The 20,661-nt window shown below is 44.4% G+C and overlaps 1 long non-coding RNA gene across 1 annotated transcript; it reads right to left on the reverse strand.

The window, feature by feature from the left end:
* Window positions 1-9,544: 9,544 nt before the first annotated feature.
* On the reverse strand, window positions 9,545-20,380 carry LOC142587106 (uncharacterized). Its single transcript, XR_012829361.1, has 4 exons — window positions 20,295-20,380; window positions 19,675-19,732; window positions 12,851-13,021; window positions 9,545-9,719 (listed from the first exon to the last, which is right to left on the reverse strand). It is a non-coding gene; the product is annotated as an uncharacterized LOC142587106 (long non-coding RNA).
* Window positions 20,381-20,661: the final 281 nt, after the last annotated feature.

Consider the following 20,661-nt stretch of genomic DNA (forward strand, 5'->3'; position numbering starts at 1 on the left):
AGCAACACTAGAGCCAATACAAATTCCTTTTTTCTGAAGGAACAAGGAGCCTTTGAATTCAACAACAGTGGATGACAGATAAAAGGAGAAGAGCTCTAGAAAGTCATCCACCGACATACCACATGCATTCTGGAAGTTTACAACACTGCAGTGATCAATAAGTTCACGCACACCTACAAAGAGTTCATCGTGAGGAATGCTGCAGAAGAGGTCGTAAATGTCAACTGAAAAGGCCATGTTGGCACCAGGGATCCCACTATTAAGGACCTCTACCACCACTGCCGAGCTACCCACGCTGAATGTATCCTGCACTGGGAGGGCCTTCAACTGTCGCTGAAGAAACTGACTCACTAACTTCTGCCATGAACCTGTCTCCGTGATGATGGCTCTCAGAGGGAAACCCACATTGTGTAATTTTGCTGAAAAGAACACTTGCAGGCGCTTCCCCTTGCAATTCATGACACTTCGCGAAAGTTTTTCCAAGTTGTTTTCTTTCAGGAGCTTCACCACTGGCGTCTTCAACCTTGAGGGCTTCCGATTTGTAGACTCGAAGTTCTTCGCTACAGCAGCCATTGCGTTCTCTCCAAAAGACGTTGTCGGTAGGACCACGAAGCCACCATCCTTGTCCGCTTAGAGGAGGGTCAGATCATTTTCGATGAAGGGGTCGACAACCCGGTTGAGTACTCTGTTGCTGTTTCCTGACTACTTGCCATCAACCTTCAGAAGAACGTGAACCGCTTCAGGCAGACATCGCTGTTTTCAATACTTGTGTGCTTTATCAGCCAGCCGATGTACGGTGGTGAGCAGTTCATGGCTCCTCAAGCTTGGAGTGAGGCTGTACTTGGGGCCATGTTGAAGCAAATCATCAACAACCTTGGGCACTGTCGCACCTTCCAAGTATGTAACTGAGCCTCTGTTCACCTTTAGCCTTTCCTTTTTTGGCAGATAAGCCCTCAGATGATTCCAGAACACTTCTGTAGCCTGGCCTGCCAAACGGCGATGATCCCGGAAACAGCGAACTCCTGACAGTTCATCACATCCCGCGAGGCACAACATTCGCAACTAATCGTGCAGAAGCCTCACCTGCCTCCAGCACTCCGATTTCCATATCTTGACCATGCGTTTCCAATAGCCTGTCGAAGGCTCCAGCAAACCCAAGAACGCGACAAGCTCTGGTGGAGCGAGGTTAACGTTGAGGCAATTGGAAAGGGCGCGTGCTCGACAAGTGATGGAAGCAATTGCGCTAATACAAAGCGTTGCCTGACTGCCCGGAGAACGAACATTTAGAAAGACACCCAGGGAAGAAGAAATGCTTTGCAGAAGGATTGAAGCCTGGGCCAGTTAGTTGTGGTGTGAACCTCTCTTCCTGTCCTTTGTGTTTTTGACTGGACCCCTAAGCACGCTAGAAAATCCTACACACGCATGTTCTAGTATTTATGGCCTCAAACCCTCATGCTAGCGTGCGGGGCGTGGCATCAATTTCCAAACCATCATATTACGGGATCCTAAATGAGGGCCTTTTACCCGTACCACCTTAACCAGCACCAAAGCTTAGAACATAGGGACCTGTAGAATCATCTATATCTCTCGAATTGCGCCTTCCCAAAGCCCCATGAATCACCGGACTTCTTGAGCAGCATCATGTGCACAGATGAAGACAATTTTTGCAGAAACGCCCAGGTAAATTTTCATAATTCACATTACTGCAAGGACTCCAATCTACACTGGGTAAAGCGCAATCAGCACCAGCACTTAGTAGTCGCTCAATGTGGGGTTCGGAATTTACGCCGGTGCTATAATCGGTCCCATCTTCTGCGATCACACAATGACTGGCCAGCGTTACATGAATGAAATTCTTGAAGGAATAATGGATCAGCTTCTCAGCGAAGTGCTGCTTTCACGTCTTCCACTTTTGTGGTATCAGCAGAATCGGGCACCCGCACACAGTAGCAGCCGAGCAGGAAACTGGCTGGATGCGACTTTCTATGCGCAATAGATTGGAAGTCACGGGCCTGTAAATTGGCCGGCTAGGTCACCTGACCTCCCTCCACTGGATTTCTTCCTTTGCGATTATGTAAAAGATCGTGCTTACATCATCGAGATGGACGTCAGCTTATTTCAGGGAAAGGATAATGGATGTCTGCCGTAGAATTGCGGCATCGGTAATCAAGAAAGCCACTGAAGATGGCATAAAACGGACACTGTACTGCGTGGGTGCAAAAGCGGACGTATTCGATCATGTCCTTTAGGCTTGTGTTCAACGGAGTTGACGAATTCATAGATAATATAAAATACAATCCGCTTTTCTTTTAGTGCAGACATGCTGATTGCTACATCGGCTCATTTAGAATTTGTATATTTACTTTGTTCGACGCATCGGTTTTGCCTTTTCTCTGCACGTTGCTCTCTTCCCGTTCTGTATATTTGGCTTTTTTTACACGAAGCTGTTTTTCGAGCACATATACACTTTAATGAAAATTAAAACGGTCACTTTAATTTGACTTTGGTTCGAAGCAAGTTTCAGGCGCGAAGCAGTGCTTCGCAGGAACTCTTTCGATGCGGTGCGAGCAATACCAGGATTTTTAAAACATTCTATGCATTTCACACATTGCCTTTCACACATTGAGATTGCCTCTGACATTTCGTGCGGGGCCAGAGCGTTGCTTCGGCCGCTTCATCAAGGTGCTTTTGTTATCAATGTGATCAGTCGGCCTTGAAAGACCAATAAGTGTGACGTGGAAATGAGAGGAAGGAATAGCTACAAAACCGCGAAACTGCTGATGGTGCTCCTTCCGTACCATTATCAAGGTGATATGGGCTGTCTCTTCGAGTATGCGACAGGCAACGCAGTTACTTTCAATCAGCTTACTTGAGGGCGCTCCTTTGTCATGCGGGTGGGAGGGCACTCACGTGGTATTTTCCATACTTCGTCAAGTTTCTTTGCCAGTCGGAAAAAAATGTACGCATTTAGTACACCGCTGAAAACACCGCATTTAGATGTCATTTTCGGGTGCCTACAAATGCGGCATTAACACTTTGAAAATTCAGACAGTACTGATCGAGTTAGACAATTAATCGCAGTTATCGAATTAAATCGCAGTAACGAAAGAATTACTGGCGACAACTCCACTGTACTCAAAGCAATAAGCAGTAGGTTTTCTTCAAGTAACGCAAACGCAACTGCTATTTTTATGTCCTAATTCATTATAGTTGGGCAACACTGTATAATTCATCCAGTAATTGAAATGAGGCCAAGACGGATTTCCTCAAAATCAGAATCAACAGCAGTCATGCGCAGCAGCGCTTATACACGGACTCACAGAAAAAGAAAGGGAGAGAGAGGCTGCAATTTTGCCGGAAAGGCGAAGCATTAGTAGTGATAGCCAAGTATGCGACAATTACACGAAGGAAGATTGCACCATCGAGAGGACTCGGTCTGTGAAATTAAACTGTCTCGTACTATGAGGTGCTGCATATTATACTCTTATACCACCGTCACTTCAGCGCTCAATTTTTTGAGGTCACGCGAAGTTTATTCAAGTGCGAGAAATATCTATATGGGGTTCGGAAAGCCGGTTGCCCCCTCCCCTTCCATAATTCTGGAAACATGAAAACTGTCCGCCTATGAATATACTAATTAGGTTGTAAGTTAAATTAGATTTCTTGGCTTTTTCTGCAAATATAACAGTGCACATAGTCAGAAGTACACATCAACAATTTGTTCAAACATTCTTAACTTGATACAGTGCTTAAGCATTACAGGGTAAGAAAAGAACATGGTGAGAGTCTGCCCCTTATTTTACATTCCCCGTAGCTTCACGGAATGCGTCGTTTCACGGCATCGACTCCTTACCATACAGATAAAGTGTACCAACACGACAAGCTTTAAAAAGACGACACTCGCACGGCATTTTCTGCGTGTAATACTCTTGCGTTACATAAACGTGCACTCCTCCAATACCCTAAAAAGTACGGGCCAGTGTCACAGAACCTCAAAAAATGCATTACACCACTTGTTTCACCGAAACTGCATTTGGTACCCATGAGTTTGATGCCTCAGGACGTCCTGATACACTGGCTCGTACCATTCCTGCAATCACGGCGGCTGACACCGGCGAGTGCAGCCAGGTCAAGGGCGCCGAGTACTCGTCCTTAGTTTTTGTCAGAAACTTTGTCATAACTGAGTTTATTATTGCAAGTAAAGAAATGGCAGTGCACTCATTCTTCACAGATGACTGACAGCTTTATTGCTATTAGTATTCGACCGAAGGGCTGGTGCAAAATCATTGATATGTTTTAAGTAATAAATGTTATAAAAGGCGGCGCATACTTAGTGGCCGGATATGTGATCAAAGAGGTTTACCCAAAAGTGCCAGATAGCCAGTGACAATGCCTTGCAATATAATTCGGCGTCAAAAAAAATGATTGAAGAGCGCCATGGTGCCTAGGGTTGCACAACCAGTCACCCAAGGTAATCCAATTGTTGCTCCGGAACGCGGTTTCCTCACTACAGCAGCGTCATGCTCTGTGTAATTTACCATGCACTATCCACTGACCCAAGTTTGAGGGTAAGATGTTAAGTGCGGACCTATATGTATACACAGAGATACACGGCAAACTGGGTGAACTTCACAAAGATTGTTTAATGGATGGATACAACTTTCTGGTACGTCCGGCAAGATTTAACGTGACCCGGGCTCAGGTCTCCCACGGTTGAACGTCAACGCCCTGCCCCAACGCCGTCTCACGGGGTTGCTGGACTGCCCACGTCTAGATTTCGAGATCTGAGCTGCGCAGAGCGTCGGCCCACCTCGACGACAGCGTCTCCGACGCAACATCCATCCCTCCTGTAACTACATTGCACTACTACAGCATGTCTTTGAGCGTTGCTGGTCCTTCCTGGCACAATTTGCACGTGTGCTCCTGATGCTTATCTGGGAACATAGGTTTAAGACGGAATGAATTAGGGAAGGTATTCGTCTGGAGTTGTCTCCAGGCGACGGCCTGCCTCCTGTTCAATTTGGGACTCGGCGGTGGATATATCCTTCTGGCGTTCAGATAAGGACTGGTTATGTCGTTGTATCCGGTGAGCCTGTCCCGTTCTGCGCGAAGAGTGTTCGCTATCGTGAGAGACGCGTTGCCCTGTTCGGCGCGGTGGGTCATGTCTCGCGCCGTCCGGTGCGCCCTCTCGTTTAGGCTCTGGAACGTGTCGCCTTCCGTGGTGAGGTGCGCGGGGAACCATATGATCCTCGAGCTCACGGTTTTGGATCTTGCTGCTTTGGCCAGAATGTACAGGGCTTCCTTGGAAATTCTACCTTTGGTGTAATTCTTTACTGCCGTTTGCAAGTCGCTTCGTACGACTTCGCATTCCTGTTCTGTGAGGGCCAGCGCGATCGCTCTTCCTCCGCTATTTCCGACTGTTTCGTTTAAACACTGCATGTGGTTCTCATTTTACGCTCTGTGTCTATGAGTACGGCGGTGTATTTATGGCCGTTCGGACATTCGGCTGCGTCGACAAAGCGCGCGTTTCTCTCCCAGCCGAATGAACGGAGCAGAGCCTCTGCTCTTGCCTTTCTTCTACCTCGGTTGTAATCGGGGTGCACCTTCTTGGGATGGTTGCCACCGTAATGGTGTCTCTGATTTTGTTGGGGATTTGCATTTTCTGGCCGTGCTGGCAGTGGTAGGTTATGCCAAGCGTGTTCATAATGTGCGTTCCCGTCGTGGTGGTCGACAGGCGTTCGAGCTGCGAGATGCATTGTGCTTCGGCTATTTTTTGCAGTGTTTTGTATATGCCAAGCTTAGCCAGGAGCTCGGTGCTCGCCGATTCCGGGAGGCCCAGGGCTATCTTGTACGTTTTTCTTACGAGCGTGTTAATCTTGTTTTCTTTTTCCGCGAGGTACCAGTTGTGGTAGGCGGCTACGTAGGCGATGTGGCTGACAACGAATGAGTGGTCAGTCGAATGACGATTTCTGCCTTCATGTCCGCGTGTCTATTGGTTATTCTCTGTGAGTCTCATGGCGCACGTGACATTGCCTTCAATCTTACTCACGGGTTCACTGTTAGCTCCGTTGGCCTCAGTGATCATTCCGAGGATTTTAATATTGTTTACTTTGGGGATTGCGTTTCCGTCTTGAGTGTACAGGCTGATTTCCTCGCATTTACGGGGTCCCGTGTAGCTTTTTGGTGGCGTGCCTCTGCCTGTGGGCCTGTAAAGGAGTAGTTTGAACTTGCTCGGGGAGCATTTGAGGCCTGTTCCTTGAAGGTACTCTTCGACTTTGTGAATGGCCGTTCGTAGTGCGTCCTGAGTTTGGCAGTCACTGCCGCAGTCCGCCAAAATTGTTATATCGTCTGCGTATATAGCGTGGTGGATTCCTTCGATTTCCCGTAGTTTGCCGAGCAGACTCAACATGACTAAGTTGAAAAGGAGCGCAGATATAACTGAATCCTGGGAGGTATTTGCACCTCCCTGGAATTGTTCTTTGGACTCGAGATCGCCAACCGTCAGAGTGGCTTTGCGATCATTCAGAAAGTCCCTCACGTAGTTGTAGGCCCTATCCCCCAGGTTCTGATTAGACACTTGTTTAAAGATTGACTCGTGAGCGACGTTGTCGAATGCTTTCTCCAGGTCTAGTCTTAGGATGGCTCTGGTGTTTCTTGTCTTGTCGTCAAGGATCTGGTTCTTCAGTTGTAACATGACATCCTGCATGGACAGGCGGGACCGGAAGCCTATCATGGTGTGGCGTTAGGCTTCCGTCTGTTCTAGATGGCTGTTGATATGGTTGAGGAAGGCGTGTTCCAAGACTTTACCCAGGCATGACGTGAGAGAGTATTGGCGTAGGTTCTCCAAACTCAATGGCTTTCCGTGCTTGGATATTAGGATAGCCTTGGACCTTTTCCACTGCTCTGGGATGCGGCCTTCTCTCCAGCACTTGTTCATATAGCCCGTGAGCTTAGTGACAGATTTGTCGTCCAGGTTTTTGAGCGTTTTGTTGCTAAGCCTGTCTTGCCGGGGCTGCTGGGGCTGACTTGCCGTTGAGTCCTTGGAGTGCCGCTCTTATTTCCGCCTCCCTAAAGTTTTCATCTAACTGGAGACTAGGACTGCCAGTATACCAGCCGTACTTGAACGACTTGTTTAATTTGTTTGTTTAGATTGTTTAAAGCATTAAAATTTTGATCTGTCTCACGCCATGCAAATATATGTCAATGACGCTAGTTGGGGCATTTGCGGACGAACTTTACTATCAAATAAAGTGTTAACGTGTCCTACCGTATATAAAAGTTCTACATTCGTTTTACGCGCGAGAATCATATGGTATATAGAGTGTCTACAACATTGAAATTATTTTGAGTTACATTATTATAGTATCCTACAAATTTACAAAATGCAATAGGCCGCCCGCTTAAGCACCATCGACTTGGCTCAATAAGGGGATGCTCGTTCACTCGGAATGAAATAAATGGCCTCACACATGAGACGTGTCATCATCATCATCATCATCATCAACAGCCTGGTTACGCCCACTGCAGGGCAAAGGCCTCTCCCATACTTCTCCAACAACCCCGGTCATGTACTAATTGTGGCCATGCCATACCTGCAAACTTGTTAATCTCATCCGCCCACCTAACTTTCTACCGCCCCCTGCTACGCTTCCCTTCCCTTGGGATCCAGTCCGTAACCCTTAATGACCATCGGTTATCTTCCCTCCTCATTACATGTCCTGCCCATGCCCATTTCTTTTTCTTGATTTCAACTAAGATGTCATTAACTCGCGTTTGTTCCCTCACCCAATCTGCTCTTTTCTTATCCCTTAACGTTACACCTATCATTCTTCTTTGTTTGCTCAGATGCATGCCAGCCCAGTGAAGCAATAGCCATTGAAAACTGCCCCAAGCCAGTGTAAAAATGCCATGAGCTTGCTCAAAACTGTCATTCGTCCGGACAAAAAAAGGAATATAGGAAACAGGCTTACGAGATAAGAAATGCAGAAAAACACTTTGGATCTTTGTCCAATGCTGCTTTATTTCCTACCTACTTCGGGCACCCTCCATGTGAAAGACGAGTCTGCATGCAGTGTTCACCAGGCAGTGGGCCCAGGTCGTGCATAAGACATGTCAAAAGCGAAGGGTTTATTGATCTAGCCTTGAAATCTAGCACGATTACTGTATGAAGGCTTTAACATAATGCCTTCTTTTTTTCCAATGAATGCCTGTCCTTCTTTAGTCAAAGATATCACTAGAGCTAATTACAGAAACATTTTCTTGATATGGTAAACGTGAGTCAAGCATTTACTTCCTGGCTCAGCCAGCAAATTTGAAAGATAGCGTGAAAGTGATATGCGCAACATTTATTACAGAACAATTTACGAAGGCCGAAAGCACGTTTCGCATTCTTTGGTATAATCTTTGCAGCCTGCTGTTATTCAAGCTTTTAGAAAAAAAGTGTGCTGTTTGACTTCTCGACGAACGTAGTGCAGACAACCCATTGTTTCTATGGTGAGGCGGAATTTTTTTCGTGTGGTTGCCATTGCGAACTTGTCCACGTAAATGTTTTTCTGGAGTTTACAAGCGCAAAATTGTATGACCATGTGCTCGAATTACGCAACCTTCTACCTAAATCTGTTTTTGGCTATCTTGATTTTTTTCAATGCACTCTGTAAGTTATTCTACCCTCAATTTCATTTTATTGCAACATAATACACCGCAACTCAAAAGGATGTTCTGAACGGCAGATAAAACTCCCCAGTGTCACTATCGAAGACAGTGACGGGATGCTAGGGGAGCAATGCACTGTGTCTTGCCCCCATAAATCACATCTTTAGGGAATTCAGCTTGAAGGAGTACTAATTAGAAACAATAAATTAGTTTAAAGATGCAAAGTATCGATCCAACATACTGATTTCATATGTCTTGAGGAACGATATTGATCACAAGGGGACATGTGAATTGCGAGCACTCGCTTAAATATCATGCAGGACCCTCTTCACCTGTAGGTTGGAATGGCGTCAGAACTTCTAGAATATTTTCACGCACTTATCAGCTTGCTTTGCGCGGCAAAAGTTCTGGAAGGTTCACAGGTTCGCGCTTTGTTCCTTTAGAAGGCGAAGTAGTATTCTGGCTGATAAAAAATGAAACAAAATTACGCAGGCACTGCCAGATTAAGAACGCTAAAGGGACACCTGTTCCTTAACTTAAAGACAGTATCGCCACAGGTGCTTTTCTGCGGGATCTCTTAAGTACCAAAACAGCTGTCAGCATGGAACGGCTGCTTTGCTCCTCTGGTCGCCTTTTCACTACTGCAGTAAAACAAATTGTTCCTATTGAACGTCTCTTTATGAGTTATGACATAGTTATGTAGAAATAACGCTTTATGACTAAGAAAGCAGCATTCAGCCATTGTGCTACTAAGGCGGCAACATCCACCTTCTTGTTATAGTCATGTGCGAGCCTTTTTAAAAATTTTACTCTGCAGGCAAATCTTAAAGTAAGTTATTCTAACATCTGTGCGCAACATACGCAAAAGATTTATTTGAGAACGAACACAAGAAACAGACCAACAGCTCCACGCTGCATTTATTGAAGCACGTGTTTGATAAGCAGAAATGTCAGTATTCACCGCAGTACGTCAGTAACCGCAGTTGGTTTGAGGCGTTTCCAGCCTGTTATTCATCCATGTCTTTTATTCCTTTTCTTTCCACAGATCTTGCGTATTTTTCTTTGTCCTGAAAAATTTGGCAGAAAAAGCAGCCCCACCATGGGTCATCTTACACTGACTGGAAATTTCACGAAAATTGAAATGTACACAAAGAGAAAAATGATGTTATGTGTACTGGTACTTGTGTACTGGTAAATTGACCTCCGACAATACTACAGAAGTCACTCTTAGTGTTGACGTATGCTTGGTAAGCGAGAACCGGTTAAAAAGAGAAAAGATGGGCGGCGACGCCACCGTGAAGTTTCCGCACAAGCCCGACGTAATGCCATGAATTTTGACAGCATTCGCTCAACCGTAACTTTTTGTCAGTAACGACTGAGTGGAATCTTTTCTGATAGAACCATAGACTTACCAAGTTTCGACAATATTTACTGACCTACAACCGCTATAAATGTGAAAAAATAATTTTAAATTATTGACGTCGCCCCAGTGCTGAAATTCGGACGCAAATCTCAAAATATTATACTTCTATCTTCACTTGCTCTTTTACAAGAACGCTTACATAAAATTTGGGGATCATCATTTTTCTGTTGTAATAAGTAGCTAATGACCTAATTATTACGGCGCAAAACCTCGTTTGCTTCAGCGCGGGACGGTTTCCTATTCGGAGCCTTGTTCATAGCGACCAGCGCAAGTTTCGATCTCAGAGCGCAACAAGAGAGGCCAGTCGGCTTGTGAACACAGCTGGTCACGTGATCGCACAAAGCTTTGACGCGAACGCCGGTGCGCGAAATTTGTTGTCGCAGTTGTTTCTCTCCATATGGGTACAAACGTGCCGCCCCATGTCAGCGCCGTTCTCGTTCGCATCCTTATCTCGTAGTTGCGTGGCGATAATTTTCTGCAGAGGAGAGTCGCTGATATAATAGAAAAAAATTAAATTATGGGGTTTTACGTGCCAAAACCACTTTCTGATTATGAGGCACGCCGTAGTGGAGGACTCCGGAAATTTCTACCACCTGGGGTTCTTTAACGTGCGCCTAAATCTAAGCACACGGGTGTTTTCGCATTTCGCCCCCATTGAAATGCGGCCGCCGTGGCCGGGATTCGATCCCGCGACCTCGTGCTCAGCAGCCCAACACCATAGCCACGGAGCAACCACGGCGGGTTGCTATAATAGACGTGACCGATCGCTTGCAGGCGTAGGCATCTTCAAGCCAACCGCCTTTCCCACGTGACATCCCTGTTGAAACAACTGCTTTGCTTTCACCAGCTGCTCTTATAGGCAGAGACACGTGTCTATGCTACGCCACCTTGGTAACAGCTGGCTTACCTTTTGATAAAGGTAAACCGGCATTTTTTCTTAAATGCTACGTAAACAGGTAATTAATAGCGCCAAGTGCGGAAATGAACCATCTGGACGATAAAATGCATTTTATGTGCAAGTTATAGGACAAAGTAGAGGTACGCTTAATTTTTCTTTTTTTTTGCGTTCCAAATGAGCTGAGCGAGGTCACTCCTTGCGTCCAGTGGTGCCCATGAACTCTGTCGACTTCTGCCGTTTGAGACCATCACGGGGCAAACCACGCATGGCTATACCCAACCCTAAATGCGTTGGGCAGAAGTCAACCATGCACTATGCACCCGACGTTGTGCTGTACGTACTCGCATTTCGAGTATGTTCAATGCAGCAGAGTGAACCTAGATAGCGCAGGCAATTCCCCAACTGGCACGAAAGAAATGGTTGCTACGACGAATAACCTAGGAGGACTGAAAATAAAGGCCTAGGTTGTGCGACGAGCCACAGCACATGCAAGGATCATGGAAGTCAACAAAAACTCGCGGGGTAGTGTTGTTGTTATTATGCTCTGGAATTGATTGCAAATCGACCTCACTGACCTTCTCTGTCGCGAGGTCCATGCTTTTCGCTGCTGTATGCACGCGCATATTGAAAACTAGTTCTAGACATGTTTTATGATACATTACACCGTTCACAATTTTAGACTTTTTGCGTGTGTCAATTGAACCCATCCCACAATGCGACTTGTGCCTTCTACGATTCAGTTTTTTTTTTCTTTTCTTACCAACTCGTTAATCAATGCGAGCAGTTGTCGACTGTAACCCTCCGTTCCAAGGCTCGTGCTACCGGGCTAATATATGTTCTGTTCCAGCAAGGATTTTCCAAGGCGTTTACGAAATACCCTTGAACGAAGATGCACTTCATCAAATTACTGTACTAAACAGTGCTTTTAGGCCCGAGGTCATAATTTTACCATGTGAGCTTTTCCCACAGCACAGACCAAATTAATATCACGAAATAAGTATGTCGCTAAATTTCATGTGCGATGTTGACCTTGTTTAAACGTTCTCAAACGTTTGGCACTTTCCTGACGCCTCCAAAATAACTGTTCTCTTCATGAATTTGAACAGAGATATATGTCTGGTATAAGATTTTGTATGCCTCCAACTACAATTTGTACTCAACCTTTTTCATACCCGCCGCGGTTGCTCAGTGGCTATGGTATTGGGCTGCTGAGCACAAGGTCGTGGGATCGAATCCCGGCCACGGCGGCCGCATTTCGATGGGGGCGAAATGCGAAAACACCCGTGTGCTTAGATTTAGGTGCACGTTAAAGAACCCCAGGTGGTCGAAATTTCCGGACTCCTCCACTACGGCGTGCCTCATGATCAGAAAGTGGTTTTGGCACGTAAAATCACAAATGTTATTATTATTAACCTTTCTCAAAGTGAACGTCATCATTGCATGCCGCGTAAGCGAACATTGTTTACAATGCAACTGGTAGTTGTATTCGTGCTGATACGTATACGTGCTGCTACTTATGCGATTCAGACATTCCTAGCACCTAAGCACTTCATTACTAGTGAGGTTTCATATACATTCCGATTAAATGCACTGATTGAAAATCTATGCTTGCGCATATTAGTCTCTCCTGTTTCGTGTTCATGGTGTCAGAGAAATGAGATAATCAAAACGAATTAGCTGAAGCACTAATTTGTTTCCTTCTGGCGAACCACATACTAAACTGAGAATTAAAAGTACATGCTTTGGCACAGCACCTATGTGTTAAGAGAATGTTATCAATTGGTAGTTAGCTCCTAATATTATCAGTGATCTCTCACTATGCAATGAAAGTGCACTATTTGCTACCATTGTTTAAAACATAAATTCGTGATACCTACTTCCGGTCCATGTCAGGCACTGCTCGCACGTTGGAAATAAAGTATAATTGGTCCCTTTGCACAACTCGTTAGCGTAGCGTGCTTCCTTCCCATCAAAATAAAATGCATTTTGTAGGCAATCTCCCTTCGGCTGAAGGCTCCTGCAGACACGCGGTAGTTTGGCTACCCAGTCTGGAATGAAGTAAAAATAATGGTATAGTGTACCTTATCATTCTATCAGTAAACTCTTCCAACTCGCTTCGCTTAGACATTTCTAAAGCCAATGACCAACAAAAGCATATTTTTGCAAAGTTTTGTTATTCTCGCAGGCAGGCGAACAGTGCTGCACAACTCGTGAGTCGACATAAGCATTGCGTTGACCGACTGTGTGGCATGGCCCAATGACATCGTTGTATTAAAAACTTAAGAATGCAAATTACACAGCAGGAACTGATCATAAATTAAATAAAGTAACGTTACACTCAATATAGGCTGCCTTTTGAGAGCATAAAACCACAGAAACCGCACATCACATGTTTCACAAAGTTTAGCATGAAATTTTCAAACTGCTACATTGCGTTTCGAGACTGAACTTTGCAATTTTCGTTGGGCAGATGACTTATGAGATATGCTAGTGGCAATAAAGAAGTCTTTAAAGGTCATACTAATCCGGCGCACGCTGAGAATTTCTGAAAGTAAAGCACTGAACATCCGCCTGTGGGCCTAATCATACAGCCATATGGTGTCTTTTTATTCAGTAAAGTGTATTCAAACTTTATCTTACACGTTCACTCCATCGGTGCGTCATGGGATACACGGCACCCACACGTTCTCAACTGTGTCGCTGTGGCCTGGTAACTTCAACGCTTGCTCTAACCAAACTGTTCACGTGTCTATCTCTTCTCCAGCCTTCCCCTTGTCTTCACCGCTCTAGTTGCTCTCGTCGCCATTCACACACTCCTCTGTACAGCACACCCTCATCACATACCTGGGCATCTAATTCCGTCAGACGCTTAAAATCAAGTTTTTCTTGAAACCTATCCTCTGCTCAACTGCATTAATGCAGAAAACTAAACTTCGCTTTGACAAAGTCCAATTACCAATCACCCTGTTGTACCTGTTCTTCCTGGCTATTATATCTGTTCTACTCCACAAAGAAAGCTAACTTATAACATTCGTTAACACAAGCGCAACGGAAAAACCAAACTGGAGACATAACAAACGCTGATTCTTTGCGTCGCATCGCGTCGTTTTTCTAGGCTTGTCGACCTACAGGCTGAGTTGTTCACCTTGCTCGAGCAGTCGCTAAAGCCATAAGGTACGAAATCTCATCTGGAAGACACACTAGCTACGGTGCTCTGTTTTCTATAAGCGTCCGACATCACTAAAGTAGATGAAAGCAAAGCAATGAAAACTTTGGCATCACAGACCCAGTTCAGGAGGTCAATAGGAAAAACCCACTAGCTGAGCTACTTGATGGTGTGCTCTGCAACCACAGCACCGAAGAGAGGGAGAGGACATATAAAGAAAGTATTGTAGAGTACTCTGCATTGCTAGTTTGATGTCACGGCGAAGGTACGGACTGGCGAAGAAGATTACCTCCCGGTGTTGTCTTCCAATATGAATTCCAGGTACACATCAACATACACTACGGCAGAGTTATCATTGGCATTCGTAAAGAGGGCCCTTTGATACCCAGCAGGCGCAGAGCCTGCGCGATTGAAGGAAATGGGTGACGCAGGAGGCTGGGCATGAATAATTAGAGAATGGAATGAATTAGTGGTGTTAACGCGAGAAAGCACCAGTGCAGAACAATTTGAGAAAAATTTGAAGCTACAATGAAAGCTGCATTCATCTATATGTGCTCACCGCTTCTTTCATGGGCGTGTAGGAGCTCGTTGTTAACGCTGTATTTATTGTCTTGTATTATTGACCGGAGTAGGTGCAGAATATTTCGCTTCAGTATCTTTTCGTTCGCTTATGTTCGCTTATTCATGTACTGTCTCATTCATATACTGTACTGATTGCCAAAATGCTGCGATCGATCTGCTTTTTCCTTTTGTGCTCTATGTAATATTGGAATATTCATGCATTATACTATTGTTGAAGTGCTGCTTTTGACCAACCCTGTAACGGCCGACAGGCGGACATTATGAGTAAATAAAATAAACGATACAGCAGGCATACAAGAGTAAAAGCTTGAGAGATTGTACTGATTTGAGCCGCGTGTGCTAGGATTCTTTCTACAACTATATCAAATACGGAAATTCCTCCGAGTAAATCTACGTGTATGTCTTCTGTGCTGGATGGATAAATGGATGGATGTTATGAGCGTCTCCTTTGAAACGGAGTGGTGGGTGGGTGGCTTTAATGGTTGAACAACGCCGCTGGTGCTTCTGCATGCCACTCTTCTGGTTAGGCTTAATCCTTGGTTAGGCTTGTCCTTGGAAGCATTTTGCCGACGTCAATTTGTGTGTAATGAACCCCATTAGTGGAAACTACGTCGACACCACATTTTCTTCGCTGAGCTGCCCACCCTATTACGTGCACTGTGGCCAAAACAAACATTCAGGTATGTGTTGCTTGAAGCAACCGTATATACATCGTCTGGCCAAAAGTAACTTCTTTTACAGCTTTATCTGTCCTGTCTGAATGGTATCGCAAAAGCTCACAAATATAAGTCACTACAAAAGCTTCCTAAGTTCTGAATGCTTTATGCCATGTGTACGAATTCCGACAAAATCGGAATATTGCTTGACATTTAGAATGTATCATAAACAAACTAAATCAAATAGATTTTGAAAGCAACGATTGGCAAAACACTGCCCGGTCTCACTCTTTTGTCTTGCGTGTTCTTGGGCCCCCATGCTAATTAGATAGCTTGGCGATAAAGTTGCCTTCCTGTACCTCATGCAGACATCAGGGGTAGTACAATACTGGGAACCTCAATAGCGCTAGCGCCCACCCCCGAAAATAAACAGGTACAGATATAAAGATGCCAGCGCACGGCGCTAATTTCTAGCCGATTATTTGCAAAATATTAGTAACGCGCCTGCAGACGTGAGATTCCGGAACTACGAGGTCAGAACCGTTTAGAAATTGCTCTGCATTGAGTTACTAATCGCGATCAGCACAACACATTTATCGCGGATTAATCAAGGAAGTTTTTAGGCGGGTAAGATCGTGGGCTGAAATTCTCCGCCATAAGACAGCCTCACAGCCTTCAGGGTTATCTGACTGAGCTAACTTCTATGCTCGGTTGTCGTAGACAGAAGTTTGAGCCCTCATCTTTTTTAATTCTGAATGCTGTAATCTGGAATTCACTATTTCCGGTACTCGAACATCTCCAGGCTTGGAGCAGCACCTGCTATAGGCTGAAGCGCTGAGAACCAGTGAGGCTATACTAATTGAATTAGGAAGGCCCACTAAGCTTCAAAAATGTCACCACCTCACCAGAAAAGGAATTGGCCTCTCTGCAGCAGTATTCGGCCACTACCTCCCTCATTACTCCTACAATTAACCGATGGCCCTGAGTCCCAAGCAGCAACGGAGCACCTGACCAAGTCGCCGTTTTTACCTGCAACGCAGCGGAGGGTGCTAAGAACGTCAAGACCGGGACATGCCGCCAATGAAAACTGACCCTTGCAACCTTTTATATCTGAACTCTTTCGAGTGAGGCTTACTTATCAGGACGCTTTGAAGAACTACCAGGCGTTGTTTGGGATATCACTGACCTTAGTGAGGTTAGAAGAACTGATGAGGCTTGTACAGTGCTGACTAACGGCCACGTCCTCTGCTATAGAGGACTCCCAGATAGGAAGTTATACGGGGTAAGATTCGTAATACATAACGACATAGCGGGCAACGTTGACAAATTCTACAGCATTAATGAGAGTGTAGCAGTATTCGCCGAAAAACATTAGAGGTAAAGATTGAAGGTGGTACACGCCTACGCTCCAACCTTCAGTCATGGTGACGATGAAGTAGATCAGTTTTAGGAAGACGTGGAACTAGCCATCAGAAAAGTGCAAACTCAGTATACTGTAGTAATGGGCGACTTCAATGCAAAAGTGGGGCAAAAGCAGGCTGGTGAACAAGCGATCGGCAACTACGGTGTCAATTCTGGGAACGCTACAGGAGAGATGCTGGTGGAATTTGCAGAATGGAATAAGCTTCAAAAAATAAACACCTTTTTCAGGGAGCCTACCAACAGAAAGTTGACCTGGAAATCCCCTAATGGAGAAATAAGAAATAAAATTTATTTTATAGTTTCTGCCGATCCCAGCATAGTGCATGATGTAGAATTGTTAGGAAGGGTAAAGCGCAGTGACCATGTATTACAAGGTCTAGGATTCCGATGAATTTGAAGAGAGAATGATTGAGATAGGTCAAGAATGAACAGGCCAATTTAGACGCAGTAAGGATAAAAGCGGACCAATTTGGGCTGGTGCTTGCAAACAATTATGCAGCCTTAGCAGAGGGAGATGTAGAATACATAAAGGTAATGAATGAAACCATAACTAGGCTGGCTTTAAAAGCAGCACTTGAAGTGGCAGGCAATGCGTCAATGCAACCAGTAAGCAAGCCCTCCCATGCCACAAAGGACCTAATTAAGAAACGACAAAGAATGAAACAGTCCAACTCAACAGATGAGACAGAATTCGCGGGATTGTCAAAATTGATCAGCAAGGAGAAAATAATGGATATCCGAAATTATAACGGAAGAAAGATTGAGGAAGCAGTAATAAATGGATGCAGCATGAAATCAGTGAGAAGAAATTTTGGCATAGGACAAGCCACTATGTATGCACTGAAAAATGAAGAGCGAAATATCATCAGCAATTTCGAAAATATAGTAAAAGCCGCGGAATAATTTTTTACTGACATGTACAATACCCAGAGCAGCCAGGACACCTCCTTTGATTGTATTAAGGAACAGGTTACAAGGGCTCATTCTATACCTTGCAATTAAGGTTTAAGGGCTTTCGAAGACATGAAACGAACTAAGGTTGCCGGTGAAGATAGAAGAACACTCATGTTAATCAAAAATGGAGGAGACGTCATGCTTGAAAAGGTTGCAGCCCTTTATACCAAATGTTTCACGACTTCAAGGGTTCCAAAGAACTGGAAGAGTGCCAACATTGTACTAATCCACAAAAAGGGAGGCGTTAGTGAATTCAAAAATTAGAGGCGCATTAGTTTGCTTCCAGTATTCTATAAGGTATTCAGGAAGCTAATTTTCAATAGAATAAGGGTAACACTTCACTTCAGTCAACCAAGGGAACAGGCTGGCTTTAGGAAGAGGTACTGCACAATGTGTCGCATCCATGTAATCAATCAGATAATCATAAAATCTGCAGAGTACAATCAAGCTCTCTACAAGGCTTTCATAAATTTTGAAAACGTATTTGATTCAGTAGAAATAACAGCAGTCATAGATGCATTACGTAATGAAGGAGTACAGGCCGCTTACGTAAATATGTTGGAAAATATCTGCAGAGATTCCAGAGCTACTTTAATTCTACACAAGAAAAGTAGGAAGATACCTATAAAGAACGGGGTCAGACAAGGAGACGCAATCCCTCTAATGCTATTGGCTGCTTACTTGGAAGAAGTGTTCAAGCTATTAAACTGGGAAGGCTTAGGACTAACGATCGATGGCGAATATCTCAGTAACTTTCAGTTTGGAGATGACATTGTTTTGTTGAGCAACACTGGAGACCAGTCAAAACAGATGACTGAGGACCTTAACAGAGAAAGTTTAATAGTACGGTTGAAGATTATTATGCTGTAGACAAATATAACGATCAATAACTAATAGGGAATAAGAGTTCAGAATCGCCAGTCAGCATCTAGATATGCGATGGAATACGTTTACATAGGAGAATTACTCACAAGGGACCCTGATCATGAGAAGAAAATTTACAGATGAACAAAATTGGGTTGGAACGGATACAGCACACACACTCAGATCCTTACAGGAAGCTTACCATAACCACTAAAAAGAAAGCTGTACAATGAATGCATACTACCAGTGCTAACAATGAGGCTGAAACATGTAGACTGTCAAAGAAGCTCGAAAACAAGTTAAGGACCGCACAAAGAGCGATTAAAGGAAGAACGATGGGCCTAACCTTAAGAGACTGGAAGAGAGCGGTGTGGATCAGAGAGCAAACGGGCATGGCCGATATTTTTCTGCACATTAAGAGAAAGAAATGGAGCCGTGCACGTCATGTTGTGCGTACGTTACATAACCGGTTGAGCGTTACGGCCACAGAGTGGGCGCCAAGAGAAGGGAAACGCAGTGGAGGTTGGCAAAACACAAGGTGTGGTGATGAAATTAAGCAATTCGCAGGTGCATGTTAGAATCGGTTGGCGCAGCACATAAGCAATTGGAGATCAGAGGGGGGAGGCCTTCGTCCTGCAGTGGGCTTCATGATGATTATCATAATACGTATGACACGATCCGTATATTATTTTGTTATGTCGTAAGAGTGGGGGACAACGGGAGGGATAAGAGCGGTGGAACTAGGTCTACCTGATACAAGCACGAAGTATTCTAAACAAATCAAACTCTTAATACATGCTGTCGCGGTAGGCAGATCACTCTCATTTAAATGAATTTGAAAGAAAGGGTACATGAAAGGACATCCAAACTATAGATTCTTTTTAAAAGTTTAGGGAGAAATGAGTGTGATCCGGTACCCTTGTAAATTGCAGGTTTCTCGACGCATGAAATCGCAGAGTATCAGAAGCGCATTTATTTTAAAGCATTACTCAGCGTAGACAACACACATATTCTAAACGAATTTCTTTAAGCAAGGCAAAAAGAGAGTAAAGCTTACCTGATGTGTAACACAGGCAGAGAAGACGCAGTATAGCATATGGGAGAACGAACTTCATCTGTAATATGAATGCCCAATACATTCGTGAAAAGTATTTTTCAGTTCCTAAATTTAGTTCATTTGCAAAGTTCGGTTTTCTCCCCTCTTTTGTGCTACTATTTGCAATGGTATGCATTCGCCAGAAAAACCGTAAAATGCGTAAAACCCTACATATCATAATACCGCCTTCTTTTCCCCCATGAACCCATTAACTGTGGAATAAAGGTGAAAGAATTGCCACTATTATCCATCACACAAACTTGCAGATAAGGTACACATGTATTATATAAGTCCGGTATAGTTATACATCGCACAATGAACAGTAAATTGTGTAGCTTTCTTGAAAACAACCAACGTGCCTTTCGTTGTTATCATTTAACCTTACGGTACATCTTGCTCCCCTGACGCACATCTTCAGTGGAACTTCCTTCAGCTCAAGTATCTACTAAACGGAGACACTCGCTGCTGGCTAAATTGATGCGTATAGTTAAAAGAAATATGACATTTCTGTATCTTAATACAGGAAAGAACTGGACCGCCAGTGCAGAAAGAGAATGTATGAGAGTAAACTAAATACGTACTTTTGACGTGAAATCATTCAAATGGGAAACACAGAGCAGAGCACAGTAGACATGTGCCTTCAATAAGCCTTAGTGGCTGAATAAATACGGAGCACAATGCAGCTGACCCCTGAACAATGGACACGTGTCGTTTTGTTAGGGCCCCGTCGTACAAATGGTCGGACTGCAGTTTGCCTTCTACGCAGCTGCGCCACCGATGTGCTGCTTATGCTGTGCCTGATTTGTCTAGATTTCAAACACTGATTACTTCTAGAGGGCTTTACATGTGCTTCTTCTCAGAGTTTCCAAAGGGTGACGCCTGCCTTAAGACGATTTACTAATTGTCTTCAGTTTAAGTGAAGTCATTAAGGACTTGTTCGCAACACGG

This window comes from Dermacentor variabilis, chromosome 7, assembly GCF_050947875.1.
Source record: "Dermacentor variabilis isolate Ectoservices chromosome 7, ASM5094787v1, whole genome shotgun sequence".
Taxonomy (NCBI): domain Eukaryota; kingdom Metazoa; phylum Arthropoda; class Arachnida; order Ixodida; family Ixodidae; genus Dermacentor; species Dermacentor variabilis.